The following is a 19,964-nucleotide window of genomic DNA, read 5'->3' on the forward strand; positions in this document are numbered from 1 at the left end:
TAGTATTGTTATGAAATGATGTTTTTCATGGTCTTTTCTGGAGTTTAAGTTTTAAGTTAAGTTGAGGGATACTGTTACACTGATGCGTTCACATGGAAATTACATCCTAACTATTATGAGTAAATAATTGATCCTGTTAATATATCTGTATAACGCAACTTTCTTTAGTTTAGATTTACTTTTTAATGAATTCAATAATAATCATTACATAAATGCATACATATAAAATGCAAAAATGAATAACATGAAAATGTACAAAACAGAACAGTGTAAGCTCACAATACCACACGAAAAGATAGGAAGGACAGTCCTTCTCCTATTGTCAGAAAAACTAGAAAGTTAGCAGAACAGATTCAGAAGACACTGATGTTCATTTGTGTTCCCTATTCTGATGAGGGGTTCCTCTGTTCACTCTCTTGAGAGCAGATGCACAATTTATTGATTGGCTTGAGTGTAAAAGTGGTGTTTTTCTGTCAGTTACAGTAATGTTTATCATGGCTCATTACCGCACATTGTTACGCATTTTTACACTCACAAATACACACCACTCTTCCAAGATTGCCCTCTTACTAGGGAACACTAGTTGACTTTAATGACTACCGTCAACCCTTCCCTCTCTAACACACTCTTTCTCCCATCACTTTCTTTCTGGATGAACAGGGCACACATGTTATAAATGAGTTTATGCTGCCATTTTCTGATATAATCTGCTGTTCTCTTACTGTGTTAGTGATGAGGATGATTTTCAGAGATTAGTTTGAGAGTAGAGAGCATCTATGTCATGATATTGCCATAAATTGAGATCAGGCCATTATTTGGTCAAAGTATAGGGGCATCATTTCGTTTTGTCAATCTCTGATTATCATTACTTTCTTGCTTGTTTGTGTTATTTTTGGCACAAAATTTGTATTGCCAGCACCACCAAAACCCCTCAATCTTTTTAAAATGTGCTTTGAAAAACCTCTATTCCAGCCACTGTACATGCAAAACAAATACTTTTTAATATTTAATATTTAATAACATGTAAAATGTTAAATGTAATCTTGGGCAAATCTCATCTTCATAATGTACATTATACTACGGGGCTGTTGAATGCTTGAATATGATTGGTTGACAAAAGTTCTAAGGTGTGCAATTATTTTCAGAGAAACACATGGCTAAAGTAGTTCCAGGCAGGTCTTGACCGCATTACAGTTCTATATTACTACGCCAAATGATTTCAGTGAAGGTCTTTACAGACTACAACAGAAAAATAACCAAAACCCACAACGACACTGACCAAACAAATAAATATTAAATGATAAAAACAACAAATAATTTTCATGGGGTTTTTTTTGCCACAAAATTACATTTAGTTATGTATGGACAGCACATTCTCTTTCTCCCGTTCTTTCAAATGCACACACACTGGCACATAAACGTGTTGTCAGGCTGCTCTGAAGATTTAACCAGTAAAATATTTTAACAACTTAAAAGCTACATGCCATTTCTCAATAGCGATGTAATAAAGGCACTGTTCTTGGAGCAGATACACTTACAGTTGCGCTGTTATTAGAGATGTTGCTGCCGAACACTGTTGTTGAGAGATGCACTGACTCAGGTAATTCATTCTCTCTCTCTCTCTCTCTCTCCTACGAATTTTACAAGGTGTCTAATTCATATGAATTCATATGACTTCACTCGTTTGCCCAATTCGTAGGAATTCACAGGAATGACCTACCCCTGACCCCGCCCCTAAACCTAACCATCACGTGGGTTTAGAAAAATGTAGGAATTCGTACGAGTGACGTCGTACGAATTAGCCACATTTTAATCACTCGTACGAATTCGTACGTATTGGTCGTGAGAAAGCGTTGCAACTAGCAACAGAGGCTTGGGATTAGATACATCTGAAATTAGTCCTACACACAAGAGCGTTTTAAGGACAAAAACCTGACAAATGTCTTAAAATACATCATCTGAACAATGATTTGAGGTGTGGTAACTCTCTGGGCCGTTGAATTATGGAAAAATGTAACGGCCACGAGTGTGCAATAAACCTATTCCATACTACAATGCTGTGATGCATGAAATTCACTTGTAGCATTAAATACAACTGATTTGTGCGCGTGTGTGCGCATGTGTGTGTTATTTATGACAAAATAGTGTAAAATTTTAATATTGAATATGTATCAGTTAAAAGCCATAACAAAATACAATAATTATTGGCTGAGAGGTGTCAGCCAGAATTGTAATGTTGGTGCATTTTAAATAAGCAAAAAATAAAGTCTTAGATCATCATCATGCACACAAAAGTTATGTAATCTCTGCAGTTGTCTAAACTGAAAAATTGATTGACTAAGACAAAAGTTTGCCAATCATATGATATATAATCTTAGGAAACTGGCATCAAGTTTTACATGCACTCTCAGAAAAAAAAAGGTACAAAAGCTGTCACTGGGACGGTACCCTTTCAGAATCTTCTAATATGTGCCATTTTTAGGTACCTTTTGAAAGGGTGCCGCCCTAGTGACAGCTATAGCTTTTTTTCTGAGAGTGTGCTGGGGAATCTCTTTTACTAAAAAAAATATAATTAACCTAATTAACCTAAAATCTCTTTGTACTCTCACTACACCTTGCAAGATTATATCTCAGACATCTTTTCCAATAACCCCCCTGCACTGTTTTTGCAGCAGCGTGGTGCTTTACAAGCAAAGTTCTGCTCTGTTTGTACGTCTAATCCAGTTCCCAAGGTTAGTCGGGCCTATCATGCGTCAGTGGGTCGCACTGCTTATCAAGTGATTTGAGGTTCTCTGTGTTTACATAAACATCAGCCTACACTAGTAACCTGTGTGTTCTATAGGCGTCCCTTTGAAGCCAGGATAAGTAGTTCTGGAATGAATTGAGCTGTGCAGGATAATGTGCCAAATCCACGGTAAGTCACTAAAGTGCTTGTGTTTTTAGCATGGTGTGCTCAATACAGAAACAATTACTCTAAGGCAGACATCTTAATGCCACATAGATTAGAGATTTTATCCCAGAGCTGTTGGTTTATTCATTTGATGCATTCTTGTTCCTGATTTTCCAAAACACATGGTTACATAAGGTTCACAAATAGGAATAGATGCAAATTTTGGAGATTGTTAGATAACAAAAGCAACTTTTATAACTCTAATGGAGCCTATTAAACAACAGAGGCATAATTGTATGGCATTTGGTTGAAACACCTGACTTAACCTGATTGTGTCAAAGAAAAAACAAGTTTGGTTTGGAATTTTCCTTCACTTAAACTAGAAATATTGTGGGTTCAATACAAGCTACGGTCAGTCAAAAGCATTTGTGGCATAATGTTGATAACATCAAAAAATAATTTCAGCTCGTCCCTTGTTTTCTTTAAAATAAGCAAATTTTTAGGTTGCAGTCAGGCATTTACATCAAGTAAATGGGGCAAATCCATAAACATTAAAATACTCACTTCTTCGGAAGTATACCCACAATACAAAGATGCATGTTAACATTTTTAGTGTGGAAAAAACAGCTTTTTACTTTGTTGAAAATGAAAATTACAGAAACAGCTATACAGCTCAAATAATAGTCCCCCTTCAGTCAATAATTGTATCCCTTAAAACACATCTTTGACATCTTTCTGTGAAAATTTTTTTTTCATGCCTTAAAATAGCTTGAATGTAACCACACCCTTGCTTCATTTAGTATAGCCTATACGCGGAACCATGAATGTATGTAAATTAGTGCTCGCCTCCACTCAATCACACCAGCTTGGACTACCTGATCCACTCGGTCAACTTTACTGTAGCAAACCCTACACAATGCCAAGTGGAAATACTGGTTTAATTCAGCCGCATATGTTTGAACCAGAAACCGAGTCAGAAGAGGAAGAGCGAATTATACAGGCTCGTCTACAAATTGATTTATCACAATGGTAATGCGTTTTATGTATTGCTCTCTACAACGTCAGACACATAACGGTAATTGCTATGATCAGCCTTTGGCTTTACTGTGTTATCAAACAGCTAATTAATGTGTTGCTAATGTTACACAAACCATGTTCCCATTTGCCATCTCAGAGCCAGACAGCTGCCATCATAGAATTATTTTCGAAACGCATGAATTATTAATGCATTTCACATTTTAATTTTAAGTGAAAATGTCTTTACTCAATCTTCCAGTAAAATGCCAGACTTCTCAATCTCAATTTATTTATAAAGCACAATTAAAAACAACCACAGCTGACCAATGTGCTGTACAATGTTCTAAAACCCCCAAAAAAACCAAGTTATTGGCTACAGTGAAGAGATACGTTTTTAATTTTAAAAATATGTAATGTTGGTGCAGTTGGTTCTCTCTGGTGATGTATGCAAGACTCGTCCAATCATTTAGTCTGCTTAAACCACACCCCTTTCTGTACATCTCTTGTTCATCTGCCTCCAGCTAATCATCCAAAAAATCTGTCGCTATGTCCATTACATCGCGACTTTAACGATTCAATGTACAGGATTTACAATTTACCGTATTTTGATTGGATGTTCCTCATTCCAGTGTTTAATGGTTTACTTTTACCTTCCCTATAAGGCAAAAACCATTAATCTTTTGATCGACGTATAAACTGTTAGCAATGCACAAATTGCCAAAAGACTAATATTTAGAAAACACTTTCATCTCCCACTCTGTCTTTTTCCACTGCAACGTTCACCCACACTACACCTCAATACATGCAACGACACTGCGCTACAAGTGCTATCCAATTCAAGCCACGCTAAAATCATAAGAACATCTAGCACTAATCTGAATACTACTATAAAAGTTGTGATTGTTGTGGTGGCCCAATTAATTTGTGTAGGGTAAAGCACTCTACAATCTGGGGTGCACTTCACGTAGCTGGATGAAAAAAAGGACTAATTGAATTATCACAACTCTTTTGGGTCTTAAATACGAGCTTGAGGATAAGGGAGCCTTTTAATGCTGTATGGAAAGCTTCCAGCACTGTTTCAGCCACCTTGGGATAAGGTGTTTTCCCTGTGTCTCATTAATTGTGGCAGTTTTGTGCTTCCTTGTGTCATAAATAGCCCAGAGGACCTTAATGTTGTGCATGTACAGAGAGGAGTGGGCCGATCTGAAAGGGCTGTGCTGTGCTCCTCTCTCTCGCACTCTGTCCTGTTTAACTAGAGCTGAAGAGACTTTCAAGTGTGGCTACGTCTTTGTGTTGCCTTAGTCCATTTGTGTCTGTCTGTGTGCATGTGTGAGTGTTTTGGGGGTAGGGGGATGAAATTTGTATGCAAGCAACAGAGCTGTAGTCCCCCTCATTCCCACTAGAATTTGTATCCCCTCACCTGCTCGTTGCAGCGACTCTAGTTCAAGTCAAGCAGAATGATGTGGATGAATGTGTGAAGGGTTCGCAGCACCTGCCGAAGTCTCCTCCATCTCTATCATGTTGCTCTCTAACAGATTCCTCTGTCTCTGATGTTTGTCTACTGACATATTCACAGTTTCATCCTCTGTGAGAGTGGCGTGTTTATTAGATTATGCGCAAATACATTTTTGTACCATGAGGATTATTATAGAATTTGTTTCTACTAAATACAATAAAAATACATTTTAACATACATATAAGATGTATATATACATATATGATATGTAGATGATATATATTTTATATAAGATACAACTTCCTATTAATATTAAAATTACTACTGCGAATAAATAAATACATTTTCTAAACTTACTACATTTCATGAGACAATCAAACAGCCAGAAACATCAAAATCATGTAATTAATAATAATAATAACTAATAATGAAATAGGATAAATTCCTTTTGTTATTATTATTATTACAATAAATAAATCTTTTTTTCTATCAAATAAAAAACACTTTCTAATGGTGGACGTACAAGAAACTTACACCACCAAGCTTTGAATATTTCAGGAGACGGAAACAAAAAGCCAGAAACATCAAAATCAGGTAATAATAATAATAATAATAATAATAATAACATTTTCCTATTTATGTATCCTTCAGACTGGCTTTTTATTTCTGTAATTTATTAGAAGTATGTGTATTATGTGGAGAGACTTAAATGGTATTTGAGTCGGGGAATGAAAAATAATTTACTTCTTACCATTTGTCTTGACTATAATCATGTGTGAAGTATTCATGGAAAAAAAGTCAAATAAAATAGAAATCCAGAAAAAGAGAGCCTCATGACCACCTTGACCTTTGACCTTTGGCTTCTGACTTATGGCCCTCAGTGTTGTGTTAACTATCCTGATGACAGGAGCGGCTGAAAAGCAGAGGGAACTTTAACAGATTTATCCTGAGAGAGAGAAAATCACCCAGTGAGGAGATATTTTTCACCCAACGACAAGTGGATGGAAGAACGGGAGTGAAATATGGATAAATTATATCACAGACAGGGGAGAAAGAGAGAGAGTGACAATGGAAGATGGAAATGGGGATATAAAATCTGAAAGACAGACACACAGAGAAGACTATAAATGCTGGGACCGGACACAGGAGGAAAATGCAGAAAGAAGACAAACTTTCAGAGTCAGCGAGAGTCCTGGTTAGAGCCAGCGAGTGTCTCGGGCCGAATACACAGGCATTCAAAGGGGTCAGCCCCATTGAGCCTCTAAAACGCTGTCATGATAATCCACGGCAAAGCCTTTTAAACAATCCTGGAATTTTTTACGCTTTCTCCACCCTTTTCTTTCCACCCCTGTTTTTTTCTCCCTCCCACCCCACGTCCATCCTCAAATCTCTCTACCCCAGTATTCACAAAGTCATTAATGAGACATTCAAGGCTTTTTGAATCGGCCAGAGACATTGTGTGTCAAAGAGCGAGAGACAGAGCGAGAGAGCGCGTCAAAGAAAGGAAAAGGGGAGTAGAGAGGGAGAGCAAATAGTGGAGAGGGCCTAAATGTACTCCCAGCTGAAAGCAGTTAGATCATGTTCTTTTCATGGTCCGATTAGAATCAAATCGATCCCTCAGCACCACCACCCCCTCCAACCACACGCACACACACACACACACACACACACACACTTCTCTAAGCAACTCCGAAGAGCTCTTCCAACAAGTACAAGCTGCAGCCAGACGTCCACCTGAATGGTAATCAAGTTGCCCCGCTGAAATGTGTTTGTAAATGGGACATGGGTTAGTTAAAAAGAAAGAAACAAAAAGACAGAGACCGACTCAGAGAGTTGTGAAATGTTGGTCATTTCTACTTGATTGTGTCCAGAATTCCATATCCATAAGTTTTGTTTAGGGATGCACAATATACCTATACCATATCATTTATTGGTTGATATTTGAGTTTTTTTATTTATCGGTCAATATTGGATATTTTATCTTGCTGCTCATTTCCACTGTTTTTACATTTAGATTACCTTTGCCATCATCTAACGCTCACTTACAGTGAATCTTTGAAAACAACAATAATTTAATAAATATAATCTTTAGCAAATCTCAAAAAGGATATCCATGTATCCATGTTTGTTTTTTTTTCTTGTTCATTTATTAGTTAAAGGTGACACATTATACCCCTTTTCACAAGATGTAATATAAATATATGGTGTCCCCAGAATGTGTCTGTGGAATTTCAGCTCAAAATACCTCCCAGGGGTCTCATTTATAAAGCATGCGTACGCACAAAACGGGGCTGGAAACGTACGTACGCCAGTTCCCACGCAAAGGTTGTGATCTATAAAAAACAAACTTGACGGGAGAATGTGCGCACCTTTAAGCAAACTTTGAGCCGTGCGTACGCACATTCTGGAGACAAAGGGAATTGGCGACACCGATGGTGAGCTGCAGTTAAATGTCTTTTTGGTCACTTTTAGACAGAAAATCTAAAGAAAATTAAACATATACAGAAAGATAATACAAAATATAATTTCACTCACCAAGCCTGTCACTTGAAGCAAATATCCATCCCTTCTTAAATGTCCGCACCAGCGAGCGCACTGGGCCGTTTAGTGAAACTGACGCAAATAACAGTTTAAATAAATAAAATATTGATTTAAACTATGTTTTACTTCTGATATAAACATTTAGATTAAATATGCCATTCAAATTAATGGAGTTAAGCACTTAAACATGAAATCATTACTGAGAAGTTACAACATTTTTATATTCAAATTCAGTCAATAGAAATATTTGCTGTGGATGCGATGTTTTTGAACACTTTTCCTGTGGCGTGCTGTGCTTTAATGTTTTAACCACAGAGATGATTGCTTATCATGATAATACCAGACTGTCTGAGAAAATAGTTTCGTGCAAATAATGCCCAAGGCCCATCTGTTTCCATTAAAAATATCAATTAAAAATACATTTCGGCCAGTGGAAAAGATTGAGAAAAACTTTCTCTGAAATGTATTTTACACTATTTGATTTATGTATTCAAAAACAAGGCAAGGATAGGCAACTACTTGATTTTTATTAATGTAATGTGTCTTGTACCGTTAAACGTTATCACGTGGATGAATAATCATATGCAAATGATATGCAGATGAGGATCTGCATAGTAAAACTAGGCGTTGTAAGCTCCATATATGGTTATTTCGGGGAGGAGACGCATGTGCGCACAATCTTCCGCTGACTGGGATTTATAAAGTGAATTCTGCGCAAGTTCTGGCGTACGAACGGTTTTATAAATCCGAATATTTTTTTGCGTACGCCATTTTTGGCTTTCGGGCGCACGTACACTTTTAGTAAGGTTCCTACGCAAAGTTTTATAAATGAGACCCCAGATCATTTATTATAGATTTTTGCATGTGTGTGTCCCTTTAAATGCAAATGAGCTGCTACTCCCCGCCCCCGTTCAGAAGAGGGCCGATCCTTTACACGAGCTTCGGATACTCAGGCAATAACAAAACGCGCGAATCTCAGTCAAATTTAAGAAATAACCAGTAGCGGAGTGCAGCCTTATGGAGAGACTCATGAAGAGGTCTCAACTTTTAGACTGCACCTGGACGTTTCTGAATGGTTAGTTTATACATTTGTGTAGTTGTTGTGGAGTTACATTGATTCATCTGATCGACTTGCCATGTTTAACTTTTACACAAGTTGACACAATTTCCTGAGGTCTTTATAAGACAGCTGTGACATTTGTTGGTCAAGAAGTGTTCTGTGCTAGTCTGTGCCTCAACAACAGAACAGTTTGCATGCTTTGCTCGAACTTTTGCCATTGCATTAGAACTGGTTACACTGTTATTGCTTGCGAAAACCAAATGGCCGCGCCATGGGTGGAAACATGCAGATTAAGGGGCGGTAATATTATAAAAAGATCCCCTTCCTACGTCAGAAGGGGAGCGAAATCTGATCGGTTTATTTTTTGACATGCTTGCAGAGAAAGGCTTACCAAAACAAACTTACTGGGTTGTCCCTTTTTTTTATTGGGTTGGTAGATGCACTGGTGACCCGATTATAGCACTTAAACATGGAAAAAGTCAGATTTTCATGGTATGTCCCCTTTAATATAAGTTAACGATACGTTTGGACATCATTCATAGAAATATACATTGACTAAAAGTTACATAAAATAATTAAAAGCAAATTTTTTGGATAAAAGTTTTAGTTATTTTTTTGTAATTTTATTTATATTGCAAATTTATTGGTTGGCAGTCATGATATGAAAAAAATACTAATTTGTTGATGACTTTTTTACTATATTGTTTTTTAATCAGTTAAACCTTTAAGTTCATCCAAGCGCTTGCACAGTTGTCAGCTATAGGCTACTTTAGCTTCACAAATGCCTTTGTTTTGCAAGAAAACTAGTTAAATGTTGGAACAGACACAATGGAGGACTGGTGCCTTGAGATCTAAGAGCATGAAGTTGTATTGTTTGGTTGGTATTGCCTACAGGGTGATTTGTTCGAGTGGGCATTTTAGAAATGTATTGGAAAGATTTTGTGCACAAGTGTTTTTGTATCGTGGAAATTTCGTGCGCAAGTGGCATTGTGGTGGAGATATTTAGTCGGTTAGTAACGTGCCTGGGGTCTTTTTAATGAATAAGTTAGAATTGTGCGAGGGGTATTTAGTGTCATAGTACCAAGTGCTATTAGTCTCACTCAACCAATAGATGACACTAACACTCTCTTAGCAGCTGCAGACACTTCAGCGAGAGCATCTAGAGAGGGAGCATTCACGGAGGTACGCAGGCCGTTGATGAAGTTTGTATGAGCGAAAGAGGACGGGACACTGCCGATTTGTGACGGTGGGTTTTTTCTGCGAGAGTTGTTGGTACATGGGGAAGGTTCATGAGGATAGTTTGTAGTGCCGGTGACCTTTGTCTCTCATTTCTACACTTGCAGCTGGGCCAACGTCGGGCACCTCTGCGCTTTCATTCTTATTTAATGAAATATTCCAGGTTCGAGACAAGTTAAGATATAGCGGAATACTGTTGATTACAACAACAACAACAACAAAAAAAAGCAAAAATCTGGGTTACAGTAAGGTATTTACAATGGAAATGAGAAAACAGTAAACATTAAAATACTTACTGTTTCAGTCTTACACTGAACATTTGTTGTCTTGTTTCCAGTCTAAATATCTAAAAATTATTAAAACAAGATGCATTTACTATACAAGTAAAATGGCATAAGATATATTACGCATTGTTTTCTGGGGGGGGAAATATTAAATGAAGTGAGTTTTTGCTTAAAGCAAGCAAAATGATTTGCCAGTGGGGTAAGAATAATTATTTTAATTCGAATGGAAGCAAGATCATTTTTCTCACTCCATTGGCAGATCATTTTGCTTGTTTTAATTTAATTTAATTTGACATGATTTGACATTTAATTTAATTTAAATGATAATTTAATTTTTATTTATTTTTCTCTCCAGAAAACAAGCCATAATAGCTAAGTCTTTTTACTTGTCTAGTAAATTAATCTTGGTTTAAGCATTTGTAGATTTGGACAGGAAACAAGACAAAAATACTAAGTAAGAAAAACTTTATTTATTAAAAATGTTTGCAGTGTATGTATGTATACATGCTTAATATGTAAATAATGTCTGTTAACATGACTTTGTTGTAAAAAAATAAATCTTACTAACCTTATGTGTGCTCTCTATAAAGTTATATTAAACTTTACAACTTTGTTGCCATGAAAACAAAGCACTATAAACACTAAACCAACTGTACACGATTTAAAAAAGAAATTTGGGATTTATTTGGAGAAAAAAAAAAGCTAGGATATCATTTTTACACAGAAATTGTTAGTTAATTTCACAAATAATTACAAAGAAATGGCAAGAAACACACTGAATTAAACATGACATTTCGAAGTAAAAACACTGAAATAGCAGTTTCTTGTAAAACACACGCCAATAATCCTATACAAGTACAATAATTATACAGTTTTAATAATTGTTCTAATTCTATGAGAATAGTGAACTCCACACCACACAACTATAACAATAACAACATGGTTGGGATCACTATAAAGAGCTTGAGCATTTAAAGCGGCAGACGATATAACTGTAGCACATTCTTATAATAAACATAATGTTAACATTTGGTGTGGACCCTGATATTATCGGTATAGTTATCTTTATAGTTACTTATGTGAACAAAAAGAAATGTATGTAAATTGGCCCCAGTCACTTCCATTGTCAAGCGCTTCAAAAAAAAAAAGAAAAAAAGAAAAGAAAAAAAAATATATATATATATTGGGGACGAGTGACTTTTTGTTGTGGTAGCTAATCAACCATATGTAAAATATGCTGTCAATTGAGCTTAAGCTGTTTTGCACCCAGATTATTCCTTTAAATCCAACTTCAGCTTTTCATGGTGCTAAAATAGCTCAAAAATAGCTAAAAAGGTGGCAAATATCATTGGTCGGTTGATCTCTGAGGTTACTTTTTAACTGCTAGGCAGCTGCTCTGTAAGTGAGTGGGTGGGACCACCCTGCGGTCTGTTACATTGACACCTCTCTCTCCGTCTCTCCAGTCTTCCCCTTTTCACCTTTCCGCTCGCATTCATTCACTTTGCAGCTGCATCACCCGAGCACTTTCTCTCAGTCTCTCTCTCTCTCTCTCTCTCGCTCTCTCTGTCTGTATTTGTCTCATCCAGTCCAGAAGATGGATGGAAGAGGCTCTAAAACAGGCCAACAATAGTCGCTAGCGCAAGGTGAGCTCTTGCAGCTGTGCTAACTGGCTAGAATGAACGTCACAGTATGGCAACAGTATGCTTTTGTTCTGGCTCCCAGCCTGAAAAGGGCTATTGGGGGGGTTTGCATGGCGCACTATCGCTGGGTCATTTTTCTCTCGGTGTGCCAGTACTACCCTTCTGCCCCTTCCTCGCTCCCTCCACAGCTGTGTGTGTGCGCTGGCGTTAGCGGGAGGAAATGCGAGGGCATGGGGATGATGGAATACGTGCGTGCGGCGGGCGGTTGGGGCCTGTTTTGGGCGCGTTTTCCCCGCCGCCCTATTAGAGGCTTGTTTATTGGCCTTGTGATGCCATTGTCCTGCGTGTTCAGGGGCGGCCACACTGCGTAATTGGCCGATTGGCCACGCTCTGCAGCGGCGGAGGTGATTTATAATGTGGCCTGAATGGGACTGACTTCATAACGTCACAGACTAACGCTGAATAAACGCCAGAGAAACGTTAATGAAAGGATGAAACGTCCACCGAGCCCTTTGTGTCGGTGTGAAATCGGCGATTGGGACAAAGAGAGTCGCTGGAGTCCCTTCTTTCTCCCTCAGTTTCTATTTTTCTCCACTTCTGCCTCTTTATTAATCTCTCTTTCTCTCCTTTTCTTCACTGTTTATCTACATCAGTCGTTCTCTTTTCTCCCTCTTTTACGCCTTGTCTCTCTCTCGCTGTTTTTCCATCTCTCTCTGTCTTGGCTAACCTCTGGCCCTTTTCTCTCTCCCTTTTTCTCTCCTTTCGCCTTTGTACTGTCTTTGTTAATGCCTCTGTAGATGAAGTTGTCGGCTCTCACTTATTCTCTCTTTCTCATTCAGCCTCCCTTGTTTTATCTTAATCTTTCAGTCTTTAGATAGGCCTTCTTAGCACCAGATTCCATTGGACAAGAGTGACGCCAGGAAATCTTCACCTGAACCTAAATTTTGTTGCCCAACTTTTATCTACAAATGTGCACGTTTATAAAGCTTCTCATTCTCAAAGCAGTCTATAACACTACCTGTACGCTTACCGTGCAAATTTATTTGTCATTTTATTTAACTTCAGCTTGGCAGAGAGCATGGGAACACATTTTGCTACAGTAATTTAATGCAGCCTAGAAAATAATGGCCCGAACGCTCCAGAAACACTCAGCTGGAAAATATGTGTTTTTCCCCTTTTAAAAATATGATTCTAGTTCAACATTTCAGTTCACATGATTCCACTTCATCAATCAATGACATGTTAGTTCATCATTTAACAACATGATTCAAGCGATTGAAGTGAAATAATATCATCAAATTAATCTTCACTTATTGACATTAGATCTGGGATCTGATCTGTGCAGATGCAGTGGAACAGAACGTGTTTCTTGATGAAGTTGCCTGAACGGGCTCATTACAGCCGAGGGTCAGCTATGGGTATGTGTGTGGGCAGTTATAAAGCTAATGGCTTGCAGGGGGCAGGTTTTAATGACCTTCTAATTAAGTCTAACCCTCCCACCATTGACCAGATCATGTAGTGGAGGTTAAAGGTCATTTACATAGAGACTGGTAACCAGTGTCCACCACCAAACTAATTGAATTGGGAATAACAGAATATATCCTTCCTTTTCTTTCCACAGAGTTTTCTTTTTTTTTATCAATCTCCAATCAAAATAATGGATCTGCATTCTGTCTTGAGCAACACTGAACTAACTTCTGCTGAATCATTTTTTCTGTTATCACAGCTGCTTTGAAACAATCTGTATTGTATAAAGCGCTGTTGTAGGTGACTTGCCTTGACTACAGGACATTTGCTGAACTGAACTGAACTTCCTGACTTATAACTGATGTGACTAATACCCAGAATGATTCCTAATTTATATATAATGAAATTTAAAGTAATCAAAAAAAGGCAAAATATATGGGAAAACGTATTATGTATATAATATAATATCAGGTGGATCAACTAATTTTGTACTTAATGCACTTTAGTTTTCCGGAAATAGTGCTGAAGATATACTTAAGTATATTTGATTGCGCTAAAGTGGAACTATTGCAAGTATACTTTAGGTTCACTTTAAATCTCTTGCATATTATACAGAAATCATACTATCCTTACTAATAGTTGTATTAAAACACATTTTAAGGCTTAATATTAAGAAATAAAGTTAATTATATTTATAGAAGTAAGTCTCAAGTGAATGTCAGTAAATGTGTTAATGGATTTGTAGTATACTTAGTATGAAATAAATGTATTTTAAATAGTATAGGTTTTTTTTTCACTAGGGGAATAATAATATATGATATGATATAATATAATATATACAAAACATAAAAAAAATGGAAATAATATGAATGGTTTCTTGTATACAAGACTTATTACAGTATATAAGAAAAGTTATGTACTGAAAAGTTAACAGTAAGATAAAAAATATAATTGTATATTAAAATTACTTTATATTATTTAGACAAAAAAAAGAGAACAATTATTGCTGACTTTCTCTTTTCCCTTGGGAGAGAGTTTCAGGGGTCTGTCCTGTCCTCCCCCCTTACCCCCTAATGGGAGGGTGTTAATATAGTCGCTTTTCCCCTGGTGTTAAATAGGAACAGTTTCTCTTGTGTTAATTCTCCATTTTGTCGCTGTCTGTGTGCAAGACCTCTCAGTGTTCAGTCTCTTATTCTGCACTAAACGCTCAGCTACCCCCTCCCCTTTCTCTTTCCCTCTTTTCCCCTTTCTTTTCACACTCCCCTCTCCTTTCGTGAGGCCATCTAGATTATGTTGCTAAGGAGATTTTTTTTTCGCCCTCTCTCTTTTTGCTTTTTTTCCACTGTTTTCCATTGATTTGGTGTTAATGCATTTTCAATGCCCCTCGGTGTGTGCTGGGGGAGTGGGGGGCACTGCGAGTGCAGTCTTCACACTCACTAGAGGAATTTTACTCTGAAGGGGTCGATGAAGGGGGGAACTGCCCAAAGAGAGCCACTCAAGTGAAAAATTAGGTGATTTTTACCAAGCATGGGAGCTGGCTCACTGAGACGCACACACACGCTCACCCACACAAACCGAGTAGCACGGTGACCACCCACCCCTCTTGTATTTTCTATCCTCTCTTCAGAAAACACTCACAGGTGGACTTGCGAGAGCTGCTATTCTCCTCGCTCGTGCCAGTAACACTGTATGTGGACATACCCATCACTCTTCAGGGGATCTGTCAGCTCCACTTGCAGCCCTGAAAATGAAAGGAAAGAAATTCTCACATTAAAGTAACAAATGAAAGTTCATTAACACTCGATACCAGGGGCATCATGAACCGGTTTTTTTTTTTTTTTTTTTTGAGTGATCGCCGGAGACAGGCAATTTCCCCCTATGACTGTTAAAGCTGATATTTAAATGGATAATAAATAAAATGATAAATATCTCATGTTAGCATATAAATGCTAACACTCGGTGGTGGAGTTGTATTAACAATTATTTTGTAAAATGTGCACAAGAACGAGTGCTTGGTCATGAATGACACAAATTACATATTTTGGATTCAAAGCAGCAAAGTTCATCACAAATTTGCAGCATAATTTTATCTACAGTACATCTGGAATTTCTTGAAGAAAATGGTTCATTGCTTCTTCTTTTTTTTGGAAAGTTAAAAAAATCCACTTGGGTCAAACATCTGAGGGGCCACATCCTCAGTTTAAATGGGTGTGACATTTCTTCTTAAATCTGATTGGTCATTCTCATTATTCTCAGAATTCCCTCATTGACCAATCAGAATCAAGCAGACAAATCAGTGGTCAAATATTTGTATATAATGGCTATTAAATTGTACAACTGACTGTTGTCCCAGACAACCAATTACCTGCTTTGCTGTGATTGTTTCAGGCCTTGTATCATTCTGCAGGCTTTTTCTTCTCACTTAATAAAATTATTAATTTAGAACAATATCTATTTATTTTTTTGGTAAGCTATAATGTTATGAGTAGCATAACAGTCATATCATTATAAACCCCTACCTGTCAAGGCTTATTTTACGATAATAATGGGCTAAATGTACATTATCCCTTAACATGCCCCTGGATGTACAAAATCATCCCTTTATCAACTGAATTAGATCACTAAATTAGCCTAAATAGGATTAGCTGCCAATAAACCATTCGCAAATTACATTTGCATGAAGTGAGTGCAATAACTTAAAGGGATAGTTCACCCAAAAATGAAAATTGTTGTTCTAAACCTGTATGATTTTTTTTCTTCTGCTGAACATAAGAAAGTAACTGTTACAGTAACTGTTCGGTTACTGACATTATTAAAAATATCTTCTTTTGTGTTTAACAAAACAAAGACATTTATTCAGGTTTGGAACAACTTGAGGGTGAGTAAAGGATGACAGAATTTTCATTTTTGGGTGAACTATCCCTTCAACGCTTGAATTACAATTACATGTTCCTGGCATCTTTTCAACACACATCTCTCTGCTGTCCTTGTTTTTGTCCCCTCCATTGTCAGTTACTCTGTAATTTTTGGTTGCAGTTATGGTGTGAATGGTGACCTCAGTGGTTTTCTAGTTTCCCTCAGTGTGACATGAATTATGTCCTCTGTTTATTTTTTGTTTTTTTGTTTTTTTTGTATACATGTTTCTGTCTCTGCCTTCCTTCCTGTCTCCCACAAACACTGAAATGTTCTTCTCTTCCCAGATGTGCAGAAGATTTTAATCTTGCAGTCACTTTGTGGAGTCTCCTTCTTAATCAGCCAATCAGAGAGCAGCTAAATAAGGAACTGGCAGGAACTAGAGATGGCGACGCCCACTCCAGCTGCAGCCACCCAAAAGTCAGAGGTCATGACATGTCTGATTTTATATGATGAGATCTCCAAAATCTCCACATTTAGAATGCAGGAGGGAAGTTTCTGCTCATCTTGTGTGTGTTCAGGTTTGATCAGTCACTGCCGCTGTATAAATGTTACCAGAGCAGTGGGGCCACACATGACCTTGCATCATTAACCCAAAACCAAGAGAACAAGTACTGCTAGACCATTTTTACAGCTGACAATCATTGCAATGACTTTGTCTAGAGGGCATAGATAAATCTAGAACTCTGATTTATGCATGTCCAACTCTACTAAAGTCACCAGCAAGTCATATTGCACAGAAACATAACATTTAAAAAATAAATAAATGTGACTAATTCTGAACATTTGTTCCACTTACAGTTGATTAAGACTGTCCCCAATAAAGAAAGGGGAAAAAAACCCATTGTAGGTTATACATTGAGATGTACTGTACTCATTGAAATCATTTTGGTTGCAACCATTTTCAAAATACCTTTAATTTTTTTCAATTTTTTATATAACAATCATGAATTATTAATTCATAAATATAAATTTTCGGGGGAGTTGCACCACATGACATTTTACAAACTAAACTAACCTTAATTTGTCTTAAAAAGGTCAAATTATCTGATGAGGCAAACTGATCTTGGCACACAGTCATGAGGGTCTGCAGGGCCCTCTCTAGTATGCATGATTCTTTAAAAATTTTGGTTGTTTTAAATAAATTAATAGATACTCTTACTTCAGTGCAAAAGGTATTCAAAAACTGTGTGACAAATTTAAAGTGAACTCTGGAATTTCCACCCATTTCTCACGTTTTCTGTGCAAATACTCTTTGAATAATCATGTTTACTGCATGTAAATACCATTAAGGTTTGTTGTTTACATTACTGAGTTAGAGTAAACATATTTTAGTCTGACTATTTCTCCTCCTCTTTTTTTAACAGCATGACTGTGCATACGAGTCCGTTCATGCACTCTACTCCGACACATTTCTGATTCAGTCTTTTATGTTTATAATGAGAGTGTGTTAGAAAAATAGATTAGAGAGAGGCTCAGAGGAGCTGACAAGGCCAGCATTAATTATGCAGCTTTCAGAGAGTTTGTTTACTCATACGATAATAGATAATAACATTGTGAGAATGAGCCAGGAGAAAACTAGCCAACATGCAGAACTCAGCCTGAGACAATTGGAATTGCCGCAGAGATTCTGCACAATCACGATGGCTTTTATGATTAATTGTGTTTTACAAATAAAAATGCCGTCAATTCTGTCACTGTGGGAAAATGATGGAAAAGCCATTAATGTTATTGACACACGTAAAGAGCGTCAGACTCACACCTGTTTACTGTTGAATATATGTTGGTAATTGCATACAAACACACTCGTACTCACTAATACCACCTGTTTGTTAGAGAGCACTCGAACGTCGATGCCTGTGAGAACAAGCTCCTTCGTTTGATGGACAGAAAAAGAGAATCAGAGACACTATAGCATTCATCATCTATTTGATCACTTGTGGGAAAAACCAGGGACTGAACAACAACAACAACAAAAAAGCCGTAAAACTGAGCTAATTTTTCTTTTTGTCCCTCATAGGATGGCCCATTCTTTCTTCTCCCTGGCTGGTACAAATTGGGCAACTGTGGACCTTTTCTCCTCAGAGCGAGATGTAGGATGCAGCAGGGCTGAGATCTCAGTCGGGCGTTGATGTGAAAAAAGTTAATCCCTCATTGGTGCCGATGTGACCCGAAAAAAATCGGCTTAAAGTGGCTCCGTTAAACTGGACACAGTTTTGCCATTCAAAGGCGGCACCATTCCCCCTCTCTTTCCTCTTGTCTACCCTCTCCCTCCTCTCTGCCACCCACACACACACCACCAGTAGTAGAGCATTAAGACAAATACATTCATAACCCTGTTTTATTAAAGACTTGGGGCCTCTGGGTGTTGTGTATGGGCCCTGGGGGGGCCGGTGCGACAGTGGGGCGATTAGGATAAGCCTTCCCATGAGGAACATGAACATGGCACAGCAGCCACTGGGCCCTAAGATGTCCGTTCCCCTCCCACCTCGAAACCTAATCCTCTATTTCATGCACATTAGTGCTGTGTAAACGCTCCCCCAGGCTGCCTTTACAGTGAGCTCTGCTTTAGAAGAGAGATGCGCTACTAAAGATGAAGAAAAGCAGTGGTGCAGACATATTTTTACAGGCACAAGAAAGTGAAGTGTGAAAAAATTACTTTAGATAAAAAATCTGTATAAAATTGGATATTGACTGGTCCACCACTTGCATCAATCCTAAAAGTATGACCGATATGATAATTATTTTCATGCTGTGGTCGGTAATCGATAAATGGACAATATTAAAATTCTGTACAATTTTGACTAAATAAATAAATAATGTATTAGTTAATAAATTAAATGAACAAATACCCTCAAAATAAAACGCTACAAGTGAATTTAAGCATCACAGCATTATAATGTAGAGTATGAAAATTTTCATTGTCATTTTGCGATTTGCTAAAGATTACATTTAACGGTGATATTGAATTATTAGTGTTTTTAAAGATTAACTTTAAGTGAGTGTTAGATCACAGCAAGGTTAAAGGGTAAGTTCACCCCAAAATGAAATTTCTGTCATTAATTACCCTCATGTCGTCCCAAACCCGTAAGACCTTCGTTCATCTTCGGAACACAATCCGAGAGCTTTCTGTCCCTCCATAGACAGCAATGTAATGACCAGTTTCAAGGCCCAGAAAGGTATGACGTTGTTAAAATAGTCCATGTGACTACAGTGATTCAACCTTAATTTTATAAAGCGACAAGAATAACCCCAAAAATTACGGCTTTATTCAATAATCTCTTCCGTGTCAGTCTCTGACGCTGTTCACGTTGTAAACACAGCGCAGTGCTTCCAGGTTATACGTCAGAACGCCGGCTCATTGTTGGCCAACGCTGTTCACGTGAGCAACACAACTGATGCTGATGCTGATGCAGGAGCTGGCCAATAATGAGCACATGGACTATTTTAACGATGTCTT

The 19,964-nt window shown here is 37.5% G+C and overlaps 1 long non-coding RNA gene across 1 annotated transcript; it reads left to right on the top strand.

Moving 5' to 3' along the window:
- Positions 1-2,844: 2,844 nt before the first annotated feature.
- LOC311304490 lies at positions 2,845-19,373 on the top strand. The gene is made up of 3 exons (XR_014629931.1): positions 2,845-2,914; positions 16,792-16,924; positions 18,525-19,373. It is a non-coding gene; the product is annotated as an uncharacterized lncRNA (long non-coding RNA).
- The last annotated feature ends 591 nt before the right edge of the window (positions 19,374-19,964 follow it).

This window comes from Rutilus rutilus (assembly GCF_951802725.1).
Source record: "Rutilus rutilus genome assembly, chromosome: 15".
Lineage (NCBI taxonomy): Eukaryota > Metazoa > Chordata > Actinopteri > Cypriniformes > Leuciscidae > Rutilus > Rutilus rutilus.